Source organism: Macrosteles quadrilineatus, unplaced genomic scaffold (assembly GCF_028750875.1).
Source record: "Macrosteles quadrilineatus isolate MER2022 unplaced genomic scaffold, UCM_ALF_1.0 Scaffold_6__1_contigs__length_79288215, whole genome shotgun sequence".
In the NCBI taxonomy this organism is placed as follows: domain Eukaryota; kingdom Metazoa; phylum Arthropoda; class Insecta; order Hemiptera; family Cicadellidae; genus Macrosteles; species Macrosteles quadrilineatus.
Window position 1 is genome coordinate 34,850,213 of NW_026542599.1, and position 16,891 is coordinate 34,867,103.

At 36.3% G+C, this 16,891-nt stretch overlaps 1 protein-coding gene across 1 annotated transcript in view; it reads left to right on the forward strand.

Moving 5' to 3' along the window:
* The first annotated feature begins 1,645 nt into the window (after window positions 1–1,645).
* Window positions 1,646–16,891, forward strand: part of LOC128996175 (zinc finger protein 608-like) — a 56,123-nt gene continuing 40,877 nt past the window's right edge. Inside the window, exon 1 of the mRNA XM_054421312.1 lies at window positions 1,646–1,862. The gene's annotated coding sequence lies outside the window, so the exon portion shown is untranslated. The remainder of the gene's footprint in view (window positions 1,863–16,891) is intronic.

Here is a 16,891-nt window from a genome sequence, read left to right on the forward strand (position 1 = left end):
AAGGTTGAATTATAGGTTTTGTAACGTTCTACATTTCACTGGATCTGTAATACCTCTCTCAGCTAGTTGCGTTTACTGTTTGGGCACAAGTTCCCTTTATGAAACATATGTGCGAGTTAAACTATTCTGTTTACAAACAAGGTTGAATTATAGGTTTTGTAACGTTCTACATTTCACTGGATCTGTAATACCTCTCTCAGCTAGTTGCGTTTACTGTTTGGGCACAAGTTCCCTTTATGAAACATATGTGCGAGTTAAACTATCCTGTTTACAAACAAGGTTGAATTATAGGTTTTGTAACGTTCTACGTTTCACTGGATCTGTAATACCTCTCTCAGCTAGTTACGTTTACTGTTTGGGCACAAGTTCCCTTTATGAAACATATGTGCGAGTTAAACTATTCTGTTTACAAACAAGGTTGAATTATAGGTTTTGTAACGTTCTACATTTCACTGGATCTGTAATACCTCTCTCAGCTAGTTGCGTTTACTGTTTGGGCACAAGTTCCCTTTATGAAACATATGTGCGAGTTAAACTATTCTGTTTACAAACAAGGTTGAATTATAGGTTTTGTAACGTTCTACATTTCACTGGATATAAATAGGAATGTATAGCGATCACTCGATCAGCTGTTTCTATTGTTGCATTTTTGTTTACAATCTGTTTCGCAACGTGTAGAGTTGGTTGTCTCGTTTCCTTATTTACGAGAAATCAAGAAAATACTAGTTCTGCAGACTATACATTTATATCACTGTACTAAAATTAAAAAATAAAGAAAGATATATTTTGGGCTGGCGTTTTATTTTTAGGAGATTTTCCACCGGTAAGAATCTTAATCCGTTTGAAGTGTCACTAAACTAATTGAACCTGTTTAGTTACATTGACGCGATTTCTTTCCTGACATTGAATATAGTGTGTACATTTGCATAAGGATGAACTATGTTACTGACGAATTCGGAATTGAATATAAACCATAAGAAGAATTGCATCGCATGCCATTTGGATGTGTAACTTGTTTCTACTAGGATCATGGAGAAAATGCATTCATGTAGACATAGGTATGCATATTTGAAAGGCGTTGCAAAGAGTCAATAAATAAAAAAAAAATTCTGAAAAATCTTGATTCCAAGTAATGTTGTAAAAAAACTATTAGTTTTTTGTCGTGTATTGTTTCATTCTCAGGGATATATATAAAATCAATAAATTATCGAGTCACATGTAGACCTAGTATTACCCAACTTTTACTCAGTATTCAATCGTTCAAGGAAACTGACAAATCCCAATAGATAAACATGCCCATGAACCACGTCTCGTCGTGCCAAATTGAGAGTTTCCAAATACTGTACATTCGTTTCGCCTCGGTAACAGATCATTACAGGAGTCTACAATTCTACTGTAGGTTTTAACATAAATCTGGTGCTTGGAGACTGTGGGCGCACGACAAATAACTGAAAAGCTGTATTACAACTCGCTTACTTGGGACTAGTTTTTTTAACCTCTCCCCTACAGTAACGCCGAACGCAGCGGCAAGATCTCATCGCCGCGTTCCTTTGTGTTGCGGTGCTCCTCTACTGGCTGTTGCTAGGTCGAGCCGCCACTGCTCGACGCTGCTGCCCCACACGGGCCAGTTTAAAGTCTACAGTACAGCAGAGCAGAGCTGTTCGTATTGAACATAACCTAGTGAAGTGTTGTGCCGTGTTCCGTGCCTGTGCTGTGTGTGTTGTGAAGTGGAATACCGTTTTTGTTATTTTGTTTCTGTGATTTCGGTGTCCACTGGTTGTGCTAAAGGATATACGTGCCCGTTATTTTGGATTATCACGTGTTTTTCTGTTGATGGAGCAGCGCACATTTCGCACACGGAGGTAAAATAAAAATACTATAAATTTACTTATATATTATAACATAATACCTTTACTATAATACAATCAAATCGAACGTTAGTTAGTAGTGCTAACCTATCAATGTAAATTTAAAAAATATCTGAGCTTATCGTTTAAATCCTTAATTTAAATTCGAATAGTACTTAAGCTAAGGCTTGTGCTTTTATAACTCGGATTTTAGTTAGGCCTACCTAACCTAAGTTAGCCTATTTTTAGGAAAAAATCTGGTGTATTTTGGACAGAAGACATGGCCTAATTTATTTATTTTTCTAGTGTGTTTTTCAAAGTTTATGGTTCCAGTAAAATAAACCTGAGATAAAAAGCAAGTTTGTTATGAAATGAAGACGACTAGCTGGCTGCGAATGGCGACAGTTAGTTGATGGGAAGCCATATTGGACCGGGGCAAAGGGAAGCCCCTCTCTTTGAATTTTTGAACCAAAACCAACCTCTCGATAAAGATGTTTAATTGTGAAACAATCACTTAGCACATGCCTATTAATTACGAGTTTTTTACAGTATGGTAAGTTAGTTTATCTTTAGCCTACTAACTTACGCTAAAAGCTGGACCTAAAATTAACTAGCTACGTTTTTGTGATACCAAAACCAAACTCTTATCCAACCGAAACGCAAGACATTCGTTTTTTAAAGAAATATTTATACCAATATTTCAAGTTTTTGTTAAACTAAATATCCGGAGTAATCGTTGTATCCGTACGCCTAAAGTTTATTTAGTTCTTTCCAGGGGGACCCTGGCCTAATATTTAGACCCTGACATGCACTTTTGGTTTATAGTAGTAGGCCTGCATTTAATCTGAACCCCAAAATGAAGCCATATGAGTGATATTGAATGTAGATGGCCATAAAACTCCCCCCCCATCCACAACCACTTCAATAACAACCCAACCCCTCTCAATTAATCCTTCCTTTCCTCTCGTTTGCCATTGGGAGTATTTATCTTTCTAACCCTTCTTCAGTAATTGCAACTCAATTGTTCTAAGTCATCAGGGCCTGTGTAAGTGTGACTCCTATAAGTTAATTAAACTATTGCGATAACAGTGTTTATTAAGCCTAATTTTCATAACTAAGCAATAATTTGCACACATTTACGTGTGCCTTTAAAGACTATCATCAATGATGAACCCAAGTATTCCAACATCTACAACGGATGATGGACGCCAGGCGAAAGGCGGACACTGCATTATCGCAAGCTGATATCATCATTACTCTGATGATAATGTTGATGTCGTAATCACGATGTTATATTCGTCTGACAATGATACCCACGCGTTACATTCCCTTTGTGAAACATCTGTGGTGTTCGCATTGGTAAAACAAACATGCAAGGCTTAATAGGGGTTTTCATATTTGTATGTTCTCGGCCGAAATAACTACACTACAAATTTCGGATTTCGTTACCGTTGATCGAAAAGATCTAGGCTATGTGAACTTTACTACATAGTATGGTATGGTAGTTCCACCCGCATAGAATGAGTTATACAATTCTTTTTTGGCTAGGCTATTTTATTTTTGGCCCTGTTCTAGCTAATTTTTTAACGAAAATTTCCTATCGGAGAGGCTTATTTTAATTCAAGTTTAGGAACTTGTCCTTGATTGATGTTGGAACTAAGTCAGTTTATTTTGATGCAATTTCCCATTGATGGGATCCATAAAAAGAAATCTAAATCAAGTGTGCATATTGCTAACAATGTAGAAATGAAATGCATTTGTGTCTTCTCGTTTTCTCCTAACCAGCCGTACACGATAAATCCAGATGGCCGTGGATCAAATTTAAACAGCTGTTCCAACTCAAACTACCTACAATCAACTCGATATCGACTCAACACCGGCAGCGAGTATGCATTAATCCATTATATTACGCGGCGAGGCGGCAGCAAACTGTTACAAATTACGCCCCATTACGCCTTATTTACGCCGAGAGGGCGACCGGAGTGAGAGAGATAAAAACGGACGAGTCCATTCGCGGCGGATTGATGAGGGGAGGGGAGGGAGAGCCGAGGGGACAGATGTTTCTCTTTATCAGCTGTAGGTGTTAATGACTAGTGATGCATATTCATCACCTGATCGACAAGACTAATCCGCTAATCTCCTACCTACCAAACAGGATACGTGGACTACCTTGTATGGTCGTGATAGACGATTAGATCTGTGATTCGTGATAAGGTAGTGAATAGTGTGATCAGAGATACAGTTGATCTTGCGGCAATGCAATTTAATTAGGGTAGGCCTATGCATTTGTCGCTACGCTTAGGGCATTTGCGGAGGTTGATAGCTTAGTGGTTTAAGTGCTTGGGTACACAACCAAGGTCGCCCGATCTACAATGAAACAGTTTTATTGATCAAGTGATTTCGGAAAACTATACTAATTTACTAATACCATTCTGAACACGATTCATTTGGATTGAAATATGCAGAATTATGTTCTGCTTTGTAATCGTAATCGTAGAACAGTTAATCAGCTTTTAATTAGCATAGCCCAGTTCGTGCTCAATACCAAAACGGAGTTCATCTATTGACGTAACGAAAAAACATGCACAGCTGAGTCTTAATTTAATCCTAATAGGGCATCCATTACCCTATCAAATCGTTCAGGCCATTTTCGAGAAAATCTAATTTTCCGTTATTAAATGGTTCTCATGGGGAAATCGCCATTAAAAATCAAAATAAAAAAAACAATGAAAAAAGGCAAGTGTGTTCTGTAGCTCTGTGTGCTCTACACATCCACACATACAGACATCACTACAAAAACCATTTTTTTAGTTCAGGGGGCCCAAACGTATATAGACGTATATCCACTCAAACTCGTCAATGTTGACGAAAACAATACTTTCTCCATATACTAATGCCCGAAGGAAAATGGGTAAAATCAAGAAGTTAGTCAAAAGGCAAGATCAGTCAGTGATACAGCCTCATCAAAATTAGTTGATTCATGATCATTAAATGCATTTATCCACACGACCACACATCTACTAACCGCAGGCAAAGTAGGGTTTACAGTGCGATATGCTCGGTTGGTCTACTTTAATTGGTACAATCTAATCTAGATCGTGTCGTCCTGTGCTGTAGGCGGATGCTTGAAGTTGTAATTAGCAACTAGACATGTGATGTGTCTTGCTGAGGTAATCGGACCAGCGTGTGCAGTAGGTAATTGAATATAACAACACATGCCTAGCCTACCAGACCTAATGCATTTAATGAGTTGAGAGAGGAGGATATTAATTTTACTTCATTTTAACAGGTCGATCGTATTACATAATATGTTGGAGATTAGCATCTTTCCCCGTGAAGATATGATCAAAAACGTATTTTGATGTTTCAGTGATACGAGCTACAAAAGTCGGCGATTGCAATCATTTTATGGGACGCCGTTTGTTAAATGAAGAGATGTACGAGTTTGGGTGTGACTAATTATCATTTTTATGAGCGATGATTTTTTACAGACGAGTTGTCTCAGGGGCCGGAAATGAGGTCAGAATCTTGAACTCGTCAGATATCGAGTCTATATAATACGGGGCGGCATTCAAATTTTTAATTTAGGTCAGTAAAAGGTGATCCACCATTAAACCGCCATGAACCACACCATTCATGTAAGGTGGCGCATGGACCCTTATCTCCCTTCGGCTACAGACATTACAGTATTCTATAGTCCGTGCCTATGCGCTGACAGCTTTCCTTCAAGAGTTGCAAACACTTGCACCTCCAATACAACAGTTAACTAATTTGTTTTTTCTTTCTCATAATGCCTCCATATACTGTATTCTTTGAAGTTTTCTTACTATATTTCGAGAAATAATTTCATCACAGTGTGAATTTGCTATAAATCAAGGATGTCAAAGTTATTTACCTTTTACTTTCTTAAACTATTAGTACACTAAACCGAGTATCCAGAGTACTGTGCGTCGGTACTCCCTTGATTGTAGTATCGTTCACGAGCTAAAGCTTTTTTTATACTAAAATTTTACTTTGCAATTTATTGAAATTATTTTGATGGACCTCAATGCGATTCACAGGGAAATTCCTTGGTTAATATAGAAAGCAAACAATTATTTAGAAATGAACGATCAGCATCTGACAGCTTTCGGCAAATGAACATAACTTCTTCACATAAAAGATATTATCCTTCAATAGTAAGTTGGATATATTCACACAGCTTAAATTGTGCATTGGTCATTAGTAGGGCCAGCCCAATGATCACATATTGTTTGACCAACCACACCGATCCACAATCTTCAGTCGTTTGATGTAGGCCTATTTTCTAACATGTAAAAATTGACAGTTTACGATGAAAGGCATGTCCTTCTACATCCGCAAAACGTAACTTGAACAGTTTCAATTTATTGGCATCGCATAGTCAGTCAGCCGGGGCGCGACAATTTCCTCACCAATTTCCTTACTAATTGAACGTCAGTGCTTCGGAATGTGACGTTCGATGTAAAAAGTAGACAGGTACAAGTTTTTTATCCAGCGCTGTGAGTTTCTTGGAAGTCTGAGACGCAGGTTTCAGGATAAACACACGCCTTCCTATTGGACATTCTTCTTGGAATGTGTGATTTTCATGGACAGTGAGGGTTTGTAAATGTGAGGCAACAAGGATTACAGTAGATATTTATTGGAAACGTGACAGACAGAAAAACAAAGAACCATTGTTAGGAATGGATGTCTCTTATATGAATGAAACCCCTGATATTTTTCAATGAAGCAGATAGGCCTAATGGATAATACAATTACAACATTTTTATTTAAAAGCTTGGTACGGCGTCTAAGGTTGTGTCAGGTACCATAAGCAATGTCAAATAGGCTCAAATGATAATTTGTTGTTTGATTTTCACTAAGTTCGAATTTAGATGTTTTTTAACAGCAGTGAATGTATGAATTTATTCCAGTTAATAACCAACCGACATGTTAACAATATGTATGGTTAAACGTTCATATTCTCTATGCAAACATATTTTTGATGGATACGTTCATATATAAAAGCAGGCCTGCTAATCGAGGCTCGAAACCAAGTTGGGATTTCTGGTCTTATTTACATTATTATCATTGTCTCACTTGTCTAACAAATACTCTCTGTAAACACATAACATGAAGAAAAATTAACTAAAACCCTTACAAATACTAAGGCAAACTGGAGATTTTAAACAGGCTATTTATAATTAATTCGACATTTATTAGCATTGCTTCACCTTGAATAACAAAGTTACAAAAACGTGCGGGTCTTCTCTGGAATGTTTTTCAGCCCATTTCATGTTTATACCTTCCCTGCCACTTAACAGATAATGTATTCAGCTAACCAGATATCTCAACGACACTTGGGAGTTTTTATCACGAAGCGCCCAAGTTACTTGATATAGCGTTCAAGTTTGCCTCCAAACTCGGCAGCTGTTAATCTTCCTAGCAAACTTTTTATTTTCAGAACGATCCACAGCGAGAGTGAAGCGGGAAAGTTTGTTGCCTAAAGTGTTTTGAGTGGCTGTTTTATTTTCCTTTTATTAGTTTGCTTTGCAATATTTTAAGTTGCCGTAGTTGACGGTTGGTATTTTAATTGTATAAAACCTCGCATCGTAGTGAATGCGTTTTATACATTTTATTCTGAGCAGCATAGGATTTCAAAGCTGAACAGTGTCTCAAGTTTGTTCTAGGTAAAATTACAAAGATGTAAGTAAGTTGCTAATTCTAAAATGACGGTTGTTATGAATGTTTTGCCCCTGCGAAATTAAAAAAAAGTTGTTTTAATCTAGTATTTTATTGGTTATATATTCAATGCTTATTGCCACAGCGATCAACAGAGCTGTTCCTTTCACAAGTATAGTACCCGGCACGTACCTATCAACATTTAGTGGTTCTTTGTAATTTTCTACCAAAATACCACCGTACAGCGATTGTTAATCATCAGTTTGGGGTGTTTTATTACAAGGGAATACATAACAAGACATTCCGCGAATCTGTGGTCCAGGCCTCATTTACTCCTATAATCATACGTAAAGTGTATTTTGACAAGAGAGATCTTTTCTTTATTGGTTAAAACGCCGAATTTTCTGCTTAGCTTCAATCCATGTTCATATTTTATTCATATTTAGCTTTGAATAATGCCAGACAAGTGTACTGTCCATCTAATGTAGAACGTTCAATATAGACACTCGCACTGTCTACCCACTGTGTATACAGTACTTATGTCTGTGTCTACACAAGGTATAGAGCCGATGTTGGGACAGCTAATGCTGTTTTCTTGTCGAAGATAACACCTCAAGGTTTACACACACTTTCATCTTCGCCGAAACTCTTGGCTTTATTGAAGTTTTCTGTCTGAGGGGGGGGGGGGGGGGTTGTGGAGTGATTGGGCATTGCCTGATGTCGTAGTTGGATTTACTGTAGTTACTTACGATTTAAAAGTTTTAGTGTACATGGTGGTTGTTTCGAGTGGTGAAACACATTAAATTAGGATCGTGAAACATTTTCACTAAATTGGACATAGTGTATTGGATGTTTGAAAGTTGAATTGTAATTATTAGTAGGCTTATATAGTTTATCTATAAACGCTATCTTTACAACCTGAGGAATGGTCGATCGTGAGCATCGTGAGTTAGTGCCACTATTAGCATAGAATGGTGCAGGAAAACTTCTAATCCTCAAAATCTGTTTTGTACGTATTTTGTGCTTCATATAACATAGCGTTTGATTGTTCTGTGTTGACAAAAGTTTCTCTGTTAGGGAATATTACGAGTTTTTCTTTACTATTTGGTTATAATGTCAGAGGACAAGCTCAAACTAATAGACAGTTACCATATTCGCAAAGTTAAAACGCCCACTGTATAAACCAAACAGAAATGCTGTAGCTGTTAATTAAATCGTTTTGAACCGATCAAGGAAGATAGGTCTGTAATGGAGTTTGTTTGATCTATTTTTCTTTTACAAGGACCAAAGGCATGAGCATGTACGTTATACGGACAATGGGGGATGGACAATGGGGCCGAGCATGAGTGACACGTTTTACGGCGTTCGCAGTCGTTTTACGTTTTACAGCGTCGTTAACGTTTTAACCACCCTTCGCGACGTAAACGACAACCCATTTCAAGTAATATAAAGTTTATTGTTTCCATAACAGGCAGCCCGCTTATTATTTTAATTACTGAGTATTGTGAGCACACCTTCGTAAATAAGATGGAATATTAAAAATAAAGATTGGTTAAGATGATTGTACATAAATTAGGAGTCATACAAAAAATATAAATAAAGAATTTAAAACAATTAAAAGGCTTGATCGAGAACACAAATTATTTGCTGTGAAAAGAGAAAACATGCGTGATGATGTTCCTCTTGCTGTAATTTCTTTGTTTAATAAGTAGTTTGTTTAAATTATTGTTTAATGTACCTACACCAATTACCATAGTGTAGGAGAATGCCCTTTTTACAGGATTAGGAAACCGATGTGTTGAGGTCCGTAATGTAATATTGAAACGTTATGCGCCTATGGTTGAGGAGGAAATAAAAAAATAATAATGTTAGTTAAAATTCCTAGCCTATGATATTCTTATGGAAATTAAGAAAACTGTTGTTGTTTACTATTTATGAACATACAGTATTTTGATCTAGTTAGCACAATTGATTTATTTCGTACTGTACTATTAAAGATTTCAAGAAAAAACTTGTCCTTTTATGTAGCAGAAAAAAAACTATAGCCTATCCATACTATAGCCTATATAAATCACAACGTACCCATGCACTTTTCAGAAAACTGAAAACTACAAATCACATAAACCAAAAATACTTAAAATGTTCGTCATGACGAGAAACCTTGAGCAAAACTATCCATTATTTCATAAATTACCCTTTAAGGGCTTAACTCTTTTCTAAAGGGAACTTACGATATAGGCTACCTAATATTAAAAATACCTCAGCTGTACTTATTTGTATTCTTTCAATTTGTTACCTTATTAAAATCAGGTGTGATTATTTGTTTGTATTACTGTATTTTGTTTAGTTTAATTCAGCTTAACTTAACCAATTAATCTTTATTAACACTTATGAAGTCAGAAAATATATTGTTACCTAAATAGATAACTATTCTGATATGTTTAAGATATATTTTAACGAAAATATTCAATCAAATAGAAATTCGTTTAGTCTGCTGGTTTGCTGTGGCGTGGGTATTAAATATTACCACCGGTGTGATACTTTGTGGTTCACAAGGTGAAACGCCTAGTCCGATGTTAACGACGAAGTTTAATCTTGCCGTTACCTTTTACGAGGGCCTTTGGTAATGGGAGCTAAACAGGCTACCAAACGTTGTACTCAAATATGTAGCTGATTTGAAAGGTAAATGTGGTCATTATCATAAGACCGGTCCATCGCAGCGTAGACAGGTTTTTAATCGTATTTATGTATTCCTCGGGTGGAAAAAGGATGTCGAAACGTTACGTTTTTAAATGTCCCAGGGTTGTGTTGATCGTGTTAAACGTTTTTTCATGAGTAAATCAATAAGATGTTTTTGATATTGATAACATTTTTTACATATATTCTGAGTGTAATTTTTTTATTACTGTAATAGATTGAGTTCACGCGTATGATAAATGTTTGAGCGTACCAATAAAGAACTTTCTTCATTCTCAATCATTCGCGTGATAATAATTGCTCTAAAAATTATTTTTTTCCAGAATCTGATACATCCTGGTTCCAACATTTTTTTTCACAAAATGTAACTAACTGATTTACTTCTTTTGCATTTTGCATTTTAATTTACAAACTACAACACTGAATACCCAGTCCTTTGCTGTGTCTGGCGAAATTTCTATATTTCCAAATAACTACGAGGACATTTTATTTTATTTAAGTATTATAGCCTAGTTAAAAAAAAATTATCGTGAAAAAATCAAAACCAAAGCTGCATTGAAAGTCTTTGTGGGTGTAGTCACTAGTCAGTGTATTTTTCCTATTTCGAACCATTCCAGAACACAGACGGAACGGTTTACTATAATGAAATATAAACAGAGAGGTCATTATTACTTACTAATTGTGTTGTTACCATCAAATGATAAAATACCAGAATGGTGGTTTGCTAATGGTAAGATAGGGACGCTACTGAACGTATTTTACCTCAAATATGAATTGAATATATTATCTCAAAGGGACAATATAGAATGAAATTAACTGTTTTGTTGTTGTTATTGACTTGCAACTTGCTTGATTCAGAATGATTTTATTATTTATCGTCAGTAACAACTTGGTTCTTCGAAACACCAAAAGCCAACACAAAAATATTTCATCCAGAACTTTCCTTGATTAAAAATAAAAATCCACATTGATCGTTTGGTTCCGTTTAGTTGACTGAAATTCAAACATCTCACCCTTCTTTTCTGTTAGTTATTAGACAAATGTTGCCGTATTTTAATCTTAAATACAACGTTTTTTCACCAAGTTTCTTTCCTAAGAGAAAGGCCAGCCGACAGGTTATTGTCACCACTGTTGCCAACCTTGACTAATTACAGTGTTATTGTCACTAGGTTGGCAACACTGACAGTGTGCAAGTCACAGCTGATTGTGTTGGTAGCACTGTTTCAAGCTAGCCTTCAACTGTAGGTCAATGACACCGCTCAATGAATTAACTTCAGTTCTAATCTTGTACAAAGACAGTTAATTAAGAAGTATATAGTAAATCTGATAACCCAAGCCGTTAGCGATAGCACTTGGAATGAATTTTAAAATTCATTATGTAATGAAGGTTTGTTGGTTCTTAAATAAGTGTTTATGCAAAACATATTCATTTTTATCGTCTTAACACTATAATTTGAGCCTTCAAAATCTAGTTTCTCATGTATCTGATTTGATTTTTTGGTGTTGGGTATTTTAAATAACTAGGCCCTAGATAATTAGATAAATGTGGTTCAATGCAAGTCGTGTGCTCCCACTATCTCCGCGTTCCGCCATCTCCGAACCCAAATCTGTCCCGCCATCTCCGAATTCTTGAATGACCCTTAAATCCCGTCACTGCCTGCGTTGTTAGCTGTCATTGCATCCACGGCTGCGAAGCCCCGTGGATGGAAGATTTAATGAAAATTTAACCCGTGGGTTAGGTTAGGTAAGGTTAGGTTAGGTTAGGTTAGGTTAGGTTAGGTTAAGTTAGGTTAGGTTAGGTTTGGACGGAAAGTCTTAACGCAAGAAGTAACCGAGGATTATAGGTTGCAAGTAACTTAATAATAAACGTATTCAGTATAAGTTTAGGATAGTGCCCAACACTTCAAACTCGTTGCATATTGTTTCGGATCATGATGTTCTAGTGAGCTGTATGTATCGAGGTTCCTTCTAAGATAGTCGACTAATCCGGCTTACAGAAAACAAAATATTGTTACTTTATATTATACGCTATCGATTACACATGTATTAAAAAATCTTTACACAGTAAGTTCTCCCAAACTACTTTATGGAGGATAAACTATATGATTTATGTTGAGTAGGCCAACTTTTTAACCAAGTTATACTGATAGAACGACTTATTGCAAGCTATACCATCTTTTATACCGCATAAACTATTTCAGAAATGAAGAATAATGTATTTTTGAATTACACTGGTCCATTCTAAATCCTGGCTCTACTCAACTACCGTTTGTCTTTTTAGCGAATTTCCCATATAGGGAATAAGCTATTACCGTAGTACTCATGGTAAGACCTGGACGCGGGACCGATTTTTTTTTCGTTTCGAGGTCCCTAGAGACCAAAAACACCATCCGTTAAAATTCATATATATATATATATATTTATATATTTATATATTTATATATTTATATATTTATATATTTATATATATATATATATATGTGTGTCCGTTAGCACGATAACTCGAGCATAAATGATCCGATTTTGATGAAATTCGGTACAAACGTGTAAACCTACGTTTATTCGAACGAGTTCGCGATCCAGCATGATCGGACCATGGGAACGGGGGATTACGGGGGGTTTTATGGGGTAAAAATAGGTTTTTCGCATTTTTGACCCAAATAACATAAAATTTAGCAATTTCTTTCCAAACCATTTTGTAGAGCTTAAAAAAACAAATAATTTAGTATATTGAAGCGTTATTATGCGCCTAATGGTTACGGAGAAAATTCCAAAAAATTGTAAATTTAAAATTCCCATGTTATTCTTATGGAGAATAAGTAAATTGTTGTAGTTTGCTTGTTTATGAACATATTTTGATCAAATTTGAAAAATGTTTTTATTTCTTACTAACTATCAACATAAAAAAAAACAGTTTTACCTCCCTGATGCAGCAAACCTAAGTACTTGTTAAACGAATTCTATTTAAATCGGGAATAAATGTTATATTTTTAAGTAGACATTTCAGTGTAAATCGAATGGAAATTCGCTTAGTCTGCAGGTTTGCTGCGGCGGGGGTATTGTATAATACATTGGTGACAGTTGGTCCATACAGTTGGCCCACAGATGGGGTGGAAGTATGTAAAAGTCAATAGGTAAAGTGCAAACTCCTTTTACCAATTATCTTTTCCGATAAAAACTCAATGACATGTCTCCCTTCGCTCTACAAACTCGCTCAGTATGCAGGTTTGCTGCAACGACACACTACACAGATCAGACGGTAGTCGGGCTTGTCCTTGTAGCTTTGTGTCGCCGGTTGATTTAACACGTATTGTTGCTTGTTGCGTGTTCTACTGTTACCCTCCCCTCTCCCCCTCTCCAGACAATGTGACGGCGTGTTACCCTGATTGATTACCCAAGGGGAGGGGGAGCAGCTGCGACCACACAATTAGTGAAGGGGACGATAATACTGACTGACACTTGAACTGGGGATGGGCTAGCAACAGTTATACATAGTGGAAAATCAACACTGGTTGGTGGTGATAATCGTTGACTAAAGATTGACACAAGTTGAAATGTAGTTAAGCCACTCACATGACACTAGGCCAGATTCCTGATTGTTCTGATGTTATTTATCGAGTCATGTCGAATTAGCCAAAATTTTAACCTAACCAAACTGAATTGACAAAGTATTGTAAAAGGCAGTGTCTTTTTTACGTAAACTAAATGGTGGCAAACCCCCCAAGGGTGAAATATACAATTTGTAAAGTACACTCTGTCAGTGGTCCATTCAACTGGCTATATTAGGTCCAGATTGGGACGTCTACTTCAGTTAGCCTGTCAACAGAGTCTTGGTTTTGATAAGTCAAAACATGTTAACTATTATTGGTCTTGGAATTATTGCTCAAAAATCAAAACAATAATCACTTTAACTTATATAATTTTGAATTTTCAGTTAGAAAATTACAATACAATATCCAATCACTATTCATAGTTAATTACGTTTTTCCTCCAAATCTGCAGAAGAGATAGCCTTGCCAGAAATTGCATCACAATGCCCTGATCATAATTTGAGAACGCGTAAAATTTGTGCCTTATTAGAACTTACGTAGAAGGTTTTTTACTATACTTAAAATTAATGAGACATGGAAGACTACGCGCAACTTTTGAAAAATACACGAGGTTTCGGATTCCTTTTGCATCAGAAGAGAAGATATGTCGATGAAACTGTATTTTAACGGCATAATTTACGTATTTTACCAAAACTGAATAATATATACATAAACAGTGCAGGAACAGGATGGGTAGGATAGCGACTTGTCGACTTGTGTGGTCTTAGCCAGGTAGATGTGTATTTTTGGAGTCAATAAGGATATTTTTTACGACCGTTATTAACACGTTTGGTTGAGAACTTTCCCTAAGTACGGAACTTTCCGCGTTGCTCGGTGTCTATTGATGAGACGTTTGTATTGAGAGGTTGACGCCGCAACTCCGGTTGACGACCTTTAAGCTTTCACCGAGCTTTTGTTTGATCGCTGCTTCGCAACAGTCATTGGCATCTCTCATTGTCACCAACTGATATGTCTCGTCCTGCATGAAAATTATGTGTAAATTATGTGTAAATCATGACTGAAACCAAAACGATCACCAAATGTCTCCAATTGATTACTTATCTTCAATCAACACTTTAAACTAAGTTTCTTCAGGTAAAATAAGTTAAAACAATGGCTAACGATAAATTAAATGGGTTAACTGAACTGAAACCATCGCTGAAACTCAATAATACAAAAGTCATAAAGTATTCGAATGAAACTGAACTATGCCGATTGAAACAATCGCATTTACTAGGTTAAATGAAATTTTATTGTTTCTGCCTTCACAAAAACAGTGACATGCTTTTTGTAGTGCTAGAATGTTGTGTGATGCTTTGTGTAGCTTTGTTACTAAGATCAGCTGTTACATTGGTTAGGCCAATTCATTGAAACCCAACAGGTAGACCTACAATCTTGAATAATCAGAAAGCTACTGACTTCACAGGATCGAACCGGTAACCTTCAGATTGCATAACCACTCAGCTTCTAGCTATTTTGTATGTTATCTAAACAATGAAATCACCACCTAATCTAATAAATAAATGGATCTTTCTCAATTTAAAACAACCATACAATGGTAAATGTTTTATTTGATAACGAACGACTGTTACACTCATTTGTCATTGGTTCTCTTTGACATTTGTTTTCATACACAACTCTATGCAGTATGAGCCATCATTCGAAGTAGATAGTGAATCCGCGTTGACATATTGGACTATGTCATGTAAATTATTCATTTAGTGCTTGAAGTTTTGCCCTCTGAATTATTAGGAACTACTGAGACGGTGTAGTACCATAGAATATTATTGAAACGAGTTTCATATGATGTTATTAGTCATTAATAGAACGGAGGGTCTTTTGCACCTTTTCCCGTCTAGAATGTTGTGTCCCCAGTGTTCCGCTCTTGAAATCTTTGTAGAGACCACAGAAAACATACTAAAGTAGTATGTTTTCTGTGGTAGAGACGTGTAATCCACTTGTCAAGTGTCACTAATCCCTAGTTGTCCTCTTTAATTATGTGTTGGCAATGTTCCATGTACGCATTTGCCCAGACTTGGATTTAAATTCCCAGAAGGTAGGTTCGGATTGGCAACAATTTTGCCAACCATCACTGCAGGCCTAATTTTGTCATTTGGTTGCTAAAGACGAGAACGCAAGTATCGGCAAATCTACAATCGTTGACGCTGCGGCTTACTGTATACCGTATAGCTTACTGTTCTTACTGACGAGGTAGGCAGTTGTCAGCTGTGTACTTTAATTGAGTGAAGGATGAATGTTGAATCAAATACCAATAAAGACCATCTATTAAAAAGCTTTTACTGTAATTAAGGAAATATTTGTGTCAAATTATTGCAATTATCTTTTCTCAGGATTGAACTGCTACCTACGAACTTCTAACGCGAAATAAACCGTAAGAAATTCACACACTTCGCTCTCTTACAAAAGAAAGGTTAGGTTTTGTAAAACTAGATGTATTAGTTGAACATCGATTAATTGTTGCAACGCAAAGATTAGTTACTAAAGCACGCAATAAACTGGTTTTGAAAGAATATGAAAGTTCCACTGTTCATAGTAATGTGATTTATTGCAGTTTAAAATAAACTCTGTCGCAATTTTAAAATCGGTTATGTATTAATGATTTTATTATTAAAAAGTACTTTTGGAATGGACATACAGTAGCCTTTGGAGTTTTAATAAATAGTGTATCAAGTTAAGGCATTGAAGTTCATCAAACCCTTGTATTTTACAGAGCGATTGTACAGTAATGATATTTGCAAACCAAATCCATCTACAAATTTATGTTTGAACTTTTAACAAAAATCTACATGAATGAAAATTGTAATTTTTGCCTGGATTGAAAGCGTAAACCAATAAGTTCCGCCCCGTAGTCAGTCTGTGCGCGATGCAAGCACGTGTGGCGTGTGTGCGTGAAGTGGCCGTGTGTGGGTGTTTGTATATTTAATTGTGCCGTAGAGGGATGGGGTAGTATTCACGTATCAGGGGAAGAGGGGAGGCTAACTACATAATCCGAGGGGTTGCCGATGTTGACTTGAATTGGGGCGAGCGTTATTTTTCATATTGATTATTGTGGAT